Here is a 7,559-nt window from a genome sequence, read left to right on the forward strand (position 1 = left end):
AGTTATTATAGTTGTGATATGATTGATTGATGATTGTGACTGTTTAGGTATGGTTTGGAAAGGAGAGGTGTCCTCTTGACACTTCTGTCATTGGACATCAACGGGGGAATATTATGGGATGTTTTCGGAGATGCCCTTTGACACCTTCCTGAACTGTTGGTTGTCATACCTAGGACTGTCTAGCAGTGTTTGGCTAGGATGTCCCCGTTGTATCAGACCCTAGTCGAAAGGGTATTGAGACCGAACGACCCGTGGTAGCAATGGGGATTCATGGGCGCTCAAGACCGGTAACCAACCCGTGAGAGAACAGGAATCACATTGTGGGGGCCATTCATTGGTAGGGTTGCATATGGATAGACTTGGGCTCATGGGCCCTCAAGACCGGTAACCAACCCATGAGGGGACATGAGAGCTTCACGTTTACCATATGTGGACAACCAATAGGGTTGATGAGTCCGTAGTTAGGGACTATGAGGACTCTAGTGTGAAGGATACCTGAAAGGATCGCCAGGGGTGAGGAATGGACATATCTGGATCTGAGTTAATATAACTAAGTAGAAGACTTGCATTTGGCTAGGCTTTACCTTGACATACGTCAATACTTAGACCAATGGTGATGTGAGAAAGAGGTGACCTAAACCCCAGCAATGGAATGTCCCAAGGGATGTCGGACCCACTACCAAACAACGTTGTGTGATGAGACCTTCCCAAAGAAGTATGGTGCTATGACTTAAAGCAAGTCTGCCAATAGAGACCAGCATACATAGAGTTAGATTCATACATTCATTGTTTGTCTTATACCATATTGCATTTATGTTTTGCTTTGGAACCCTGCCATTTATGTTATTATGGATTTAACTGCCTTACTGGGTTTCTTTTGAGACTCACTCCTTTTGTACTATGTCTTGTTAGATTTCTCTACAGGCTTAGAGTATTATGATTGCACATACGAAGAAGCACAGGGAGAGGAGACATATTTCCAAGAAGGTGATTGCGGTTACGACGATTACCTTGAAGATTCCTCGGGTGGTCATGCTGCGTACAATGCTTAGTCCGTCGATAGAATGGAAGCGTCCCTGTGCTATTTTTGAGCTTTACACTTAGAGATGTTCTCTATAAGATTGAAAACGATTTAGTTACTGATGTTACATCTTTTTGGGATTAGTTGCAATCCCTCCCCTTTACCTTTTGCCACTTTCTTTCCGCTATTTTGGTATTGTGAGTTTTCCGCCTCACTTTACTTTATGACTTGACATTATTATTACCTTTCGTACTCTGATGATATTTGATCTTATTCCTCCCGTATTTGGATCTCTCATTTATACTTTGTACATTGATTATTTATGTTCTTGATTATGTCATTGCTTATGTGGGAGGATGATTTCCTCAATACTTGATCTTCGGGGCTGTGGATCACACACTCTGGTATGCCAGGTAGGGTATCGGCTGGGTGGATGTGACATATATAGAGTTAGAAGCATACTTGCATTCATTGTTTCATCTCATTGCATTTATATTGCTTTGGATTGTGTGTGAAGATGTTTGTTGTGATTGGACTACTAGCTAATTTCTTTTTAAGCTTACCCTTCGGGGGACATGTTTTTTTTATATTGTATTGCAGGTACTAATGACTGTGAGGTCCCAAACTATGAAGCCTCAGCGGGTGACTCATTTGGTTCCAAAGATGTTGGAGACTACGAGCAATACAGTGAAGCATACCCGTGTGATGACAGAGCATACCCGAATTAGTCGGATTCTTGAAGCTTTACTCTTTATGTTTAGTTTTATAATGATTCTTTGTTTCTTTTAATTCTTCCAGTTGTAATAGCTTTAGACGTTGCTTTAGATTTTCGATCTACCTTCTGCATTTGTTTGTGGGGTATATTTCCACTATATGCTACAGTTATCTTTAGATTGGTATCTTGTTTTTCTGCATTATAATATTCTTTTGTGATCTTTCTGAGATCCTTTCTTGATTTTATTATTAAACTACTTGAATACATTGATTTGTTCTTGTTTTTTATTATGTTATTGTGCTAAGTGGATATGATCGTTCATAAACTTGATCTTCGGGGTTGTGGATCACACCTCCAAGTATTCTAGATAGGGTACCGGCTAGAGGGATGTGACAGACATAGTTAAGGATATGTATAATGGTTCAGTGACATGTAAGAATACTGGGGGGACAAAGTAATGAATTTCCAATTACAGTTGGGTTTTGTCACATCCCCCCAGCTGGTACCCTAACTGGCATACCCGGGAGTGTGATCCACAACCCCGAAGATCAAGTATCGAGGAAATCATCCTCCCACATATACAATAACATAATCATAAAAAGGAAATAATCAAGGTTTTAATATTATAAACACAAGATTCAAATCAAGAAATGAATAATCAATATAATCAGAGTGCGGAAAATGATATCAGATATCCGAAGATATCAAAATAGAGTAGAGAGAGGCGGAAACTCACTCCACAGATACAGCGAAACGTAGTATGTAAGTCTAAAAGGAATTACAACTGAAACAAAAGAAAATAAGAAAGACAAACTAAACTTAAGAGTCTTCTATCCTATAAATGACATCTTCAAAATAGTGGATTTCGTGAATCCAACATAGATGTTCCATCTCTACACTACGTCTAATCATAGTACGCAATGTGATCGCTCGAGGGATCATCAGTGTAATCTTGATTGTCGCCAACACCTTGCGTGTAGTACGCTTCATCGGTTTGCACTTCATCGTACTGTCCGTCATAGTAGTCAGTACTTGTAGAATAATTGAACAAAAGATTGTACAAAAAGGAATGAGTTTCGAAAGAAACTTAGTAAGGCAAGTTAACTCAGAACAACATAAATACATATATCAGAACATAACAAGATGCAATGCAGTATGAAACAATTAATGTATGTATGCATCTAAACTCTATGTATGCTGGTCTCTATTGGCAGACATGCTTTAAGTCATAACTCCATACTTCTTTAGGTAGGTCAATCACACAACGCCGGTTGGTAGTGGGTCCTTCATCCCTCTCGGACAATCCATGGTTGGGGGTTAAGTCACCGCTCTCTCACATCACCATTGGTCTAAGTACTAGCACATGTCAGGGTAAAGCCTATCCCAATGCAAGTCATCTACTCAGTTACATCAACTCAGATCCAAATACTTCCCTTCCTCCCCTCTCGGGATCCTTTCCGGTATCCTTCACACTAGAGTCAGCGTATCCAACTGTCTCAAGTACGGACTCATCAGCCCTATTGATTATCCACATATGGTAAACGGGAAGCTCTCATGTTCTCTCACGGATATAACTGACCGGTCTCGAGCGCCCATGAGCCCAAGTCTAATCATATGCAACCCTCCAATAAATGGCCCCCCACAATATGATTCCCGTCCTCTCACGGATATAACTCATTGGTCTTGAGCACCCGTGAATCACATTGCTACCACGGGTCATTTGGTGTCAATACCCTTCCGATTCGAGTCTGATATAACGGGGACATCCTAGCCAAACACTGCTAGACAGCCCTAGGTATGACAACCAATGATTCGGGAAAGCGTCGATGGGCATTTTCGGAGAACATCCCATACTATTCCCTCCGATGTCCAGGGACAGAAGCATCAAAAGGACACTCCCCAATCCCAAACCATACCTAGTCAAACACATTCTCAGATCAGTCATGTCATACACAATCAACAATTCATCATATAAAAGAGAATATAAAGTCATGATCTATTCATTAAACAATATAGTAATAAGCAATTCATATAAGCTTGAATAATGAAAAAGAAACATAAGTGAAGTGCTACTGTACTTACAGTAGTACATCAGTAGTATAAAATACAAGAACAGTACATAAACTCAGAGTTTCATAAGGTATAAACTCAAGAGTATGTGATCTATGTTATTATGAAATAACTATCCTTACCTTGATTATCGCCAAAGATAATCCAAAGATCAAAGAGAGCAACTCCAAACTTAGCAAATAAACCCCTAACAATCATAGATACAACATTAGGAAAGATACATAAAAGATCAGAGAGCAAACGAATTTAATCGGGCGAAAAATGAAGCTATTGCCTCCTTTGGTCGAGTGCTTGGTCTACTGACCCAGTCGACCAATCGAGTCAGTACTGAAATGTAAAAACTAATTTGGTCATAACTTCTTCGTTTGAAGTCGGATTGATCCGAAATTCGAAGGGAAACTTCCTAGAATGTATTAGGACTATTTAGGAAGATAAAAACATCAAGTCATGTTCAAAAGATGGTTTCTTGATTTGACCCAAGAAACTAGGGTTTCAACCTTTATGGCTCTCATGAAAAGGTTATGATCACAGGATGAAAGGGAATGATTGCTATCAAGAAAATAACAAGAAATCATACAATAATCAAGTTTAGATTAACATAAATATTGCCCATGAGGTTTCCCTCGCATGGGAGGTTACCAAAGGTTTCCAGAAATATCATACAAGGTCAGGGTTTCAAGAAATTAATCAGGCTAGGGTTAAGATCATGACGATGATCATAGATCTCAAAGAATAGAATGAGATCATGGAATAGATGGTTGCAAGAATGCAACATCTTCTTCCTGATCTCAATCAAGAACAAGATCGAAGAAAAGAAATTCGTAATGTCGAAGTGATTACTAACCTTGAATTGTCAGATCAGAGATGAGAGGCTTCAGATCTGCAGAGGAATTGTTCAAATCACCAAAGAGAGTTTCGCAGGTCTTCTCACGTTCAAAAAGTGTTTAGGAGGCAACCGTAGCTACGAAACACGAAGTAGGGTTTAAATATAAGTGAAAAACCCTAAAATTACATTTTCTCGGATTTAACAATCCTTTGGTCGAGTGCTTGGTCGAGTGGTCCAGTCGACCAATCAGTTGACCAAGGCAGACAATATGGTTCAAACAGGGAATTGGAGGATCAAATGGGCTCTAAACCTTAAGGGCTTTTGCACACACACCAAGTGACATATCTAGTGTGCAGAAATACCTTCAAACCAAGTTAGATAATACTCCAAGTCCTTCAACTAATCTCATCTTCAGACAGGTGCAGCTTCCTTTCCAAATCTGCACAGACTTCCAAGTATGGAACTCCATCATCAACATCCATGGGTTCAGAGTCAAACACCATGTCTTCTACTGAGATGGCCCATAGTTGGCTTCTTCCTTTACTCCAGGTCTTCGGACCTACAAACAACTAGGTTACCGGGTCAAGGTAAGGGTTAGGTTAGGGCTGGGTTTCACAGGTTTCATCAATGATCAACTTTAAGCCCATATTTATTTGCACTTGTAATGGATGAATCAACTAAAGAAATTCAAGACGAGGTCCCTTGGTGTATACTTTTTGCTGATGATGTTGTGTTGATAGATGAGACTCAAGTAAGGATTAACACCAACTTATAATCATGGAGCAAGAGGCTTTAAGCTAAGTAGAATGAAGACATAATATTTAATTTGTAACTTTAGTCATGATCGGGCAAACGATGAAATGATGAAATTTGACGATAAGGAGATTCCTTAGAGTGATTGTTTTAGGTATCTAGGTTAAATCATAAATAAAAGAGGTGATATAGAGGATGTTGTTTCCCAAAGGATTAAAATAGGGTGGATTGTGAAACCCAGCCCTAACCTTGACCCGAAAACCCTGTTGTTGTAGGTCCGACAACCCGAAGTAAAGCAAGAAGTCAACTTTGGGCCATTTTAGTAGAAGACTTGGTGGCTGGCTTAGAATCCATAAGTATTGATGTTAGTGTTCCATTTATGGAAACTGCACCCTGATGAAGATGGAATTAGTTGATAGACTTGGACTGCTCTCTGTCATGGTTCGAAGGCATTTCTACCTACTAGGTAAGTCACTTGGTGTGTGTGCAAAACCCCTTTATGTTTGGATTTGATCTGAGCCTTCATTTCCCTGTTTTGGACTTGCTGTCCTGATTGGTTGACTGAACCATCGACCAATCCAATCGACCAATGGGATCTGATTTTGCTAATTAGGTCTTTGTTTGCTCTATTTAAGTCCAATCTCGAGTCTACTTCGTATTTTCTGCCTCTAAACTCTTTGGAACGTAAGAGAGCCCTCTGCAAGTTATCTCCCCTGCGTCCTTGGTGATTATCTTGATGGATTTTCGTCAAAACTCGTGCTTTTACACAAAAAGGTATGTGATCATCCTCTTCTATGTTTCATATTTGATTCTTCGTTACTTTTCTTTCCTTTTCTGATTGAGGATAGTAGTAGTGATGTTGTATCTCTGTTGCAACTATCACTATACTCTTTCCCTCTCTTTTCCTAAGGATCTAAAGCTTGGTGGATGATCTTCATCAAGATCATCACTCGCTTTTGAAGGAAAACATGTATTCATTCACTTTCCTTATTTAGATTCATGTCTTCAGTCTTAGATCTATTTTTTTGAAGATCTATGCATGCTTTTCATGATTTCTTATTCACAATTAGTTATCCATCATCCTATTGTTCTTGTCCATGATTTTTACTATGAATTCTTCAAGAACCATGATTGATCTAATTATGGTAACTTTTGTTTCCTAATTTATAACTTGAAGACTTGATATGATGAGTGTTTTGAAGCCCTCTATATACTAGTATACTGCCATTGTAGTTTCCCTCTTGTTTAGTACCCTTTTGAACCACCACCAAATTCGGTTTCATATTCTTAGATCTCTGATTTTTGAAGGCCACTGTCTCTGTTGGTCGACTCATTGGTCGACTGAGGCAGAGACCAAGTCAATCGACCAATGAGTATAGCAACCTCATATTTGGTCTATTTTGGATGTTTTGATATCTTTCCTTCTAGGTATTTTTCCTAATATGTTGTATATACTTGTTTAGGACTTTCTTCCCAAGTTTAGTCAAGGTCTTACTTGATTCCCTAAGATCCTTTGCGAGTTATATAGGTAAGGATGGTTATTTCCTTAACTACATAGATTGCATATCCTAGTTTCTATATTTAAATCTTGTTAGTTTATTTACTTAATTAGATTCTTACAATGATATACTACTGTTGCATAGTCTTGATTACAGTAGCATTACTCGTTTATGTTAACTTGACTCATGTATGATTTACTTACCAATTATATGCAAGTTGTATGTTATTATTGATTTCTTTCCATATAAGAAGTTACCATATATGTGATGTTATGGATTTATGTTTGTGAATGATTAAGTATGGTTTGGAAAGGGGAGGTGCCCTTTGGACACCTTCCTAAACTGTTGGATGACATATTTAGGATTGTCTAGTAGTGTTTGGCTAGGATGTCCTGTTATGTCAGACCCTAATCGGAGGGGGTATTGAGACCGAACGACCCGTGGTAGCAATGGGGATTCATGGGTGCTCAAGACTGGTAACCAACCCATGAGAGGACAGGAATCACATTGTGGGGACCATTTATTGGTAGGGTTGCATATGGATAAACTTGGGCTCACGGGCGCTCAAGACCAGTAACCAACCCGTGAGGGGATGTGAGAGCTTCCCGTTTACCATATGTGGATGACCTATAAGGTTGATGAGTCCGTAGTCAGGGACTATGAGGACTCTAGTGT

This window comes from Hakea prostrata, chromosome 4 (assembly GCF_041222555.1).
Source record: "Hakea prostrata isolate BN-2017 chromosome 4, UWA_Hpros_2, whole genome shotgun sequence".
Taxonomy (NCBI): Eukaryota; Viridiplantae; Streptophyta; class Magnoliopsida; order Proteales; family Proteaceae; genus Hakea; species Hakea prostrata.